Genomic DNA, 784 nt, shown 5'->3' on the forward strand with positions numbered 1-784 from the left:
TGATTCCTTTATCTCCAAGGATCTCGATCATTCGTCCAACGCCGACTAACAACCTCGTTCATTACTTTCATCATCTCATCAACTCACATCTTATTAAATCTCAAATCATGTCATCAATAATATCAGTATCATCATTAATCATAGTCGTCATCCTACATCACTATAATCAACCAAAAATCATAACCATACCTTAATCATACTCCATCACTATCCTCTCTCTCTCTCTCTCTCTCTCTCTCTCTCTCTCTCTCTGTCAAGTCAATTACCACTAATCGCAGTTCAACTCCGATCATAACCTCCAAACTTACTTTCTTATTCCTAAACCCTCGAACTTCTATATAACTTGTTGTTTTAAAGTCTTTGACTAATTAATCAAAACTCTCTTCATTTTTAGAAATCAAATGAGTTTGAAATAACAGGTTAACAAAATCATAAGAATCCGCTTTTCTTTAGTATTTTATAAAAGCATTCAAAACACATCTCTTTTGTTAAAGTTACTCAAATCCACAATCATTTTCAACATCATAACCAACACTCCTTCAAGGTCTTGGGAAAATTTTGACTGCACCTCCCCTAAAAATTAGGGGTTACCACCCTTCACGGGTTCCCTCAAACTAATCTCAATACAACATCAGCATTTCAATTTAATGTTTTCTAAACTTATCTTTCGAAACCAATCATTATAAATATTAATTCTAAATCTAAGATCACCATGATCATATATCATAGTACTCATCTCTCAAACATGGCGACTTGCACTCACTCATCATCTAAATCCAATTAC

The sequence above is a fragment of the Arachis duranensis genome, chromosome 3 (assembly GCF_000817695.3).
Source record: "Arachis duranensis cultivar V14167 chromosome 3, aradu.V14167.gnm2.J7QH, whole genome shotgun sequence".
NCBI lineage: Eukaryota > Viridiplantae > Streptophyta > Magnoliopsida > Fabales > Fabaceae > Arachis > Arachis duranensis.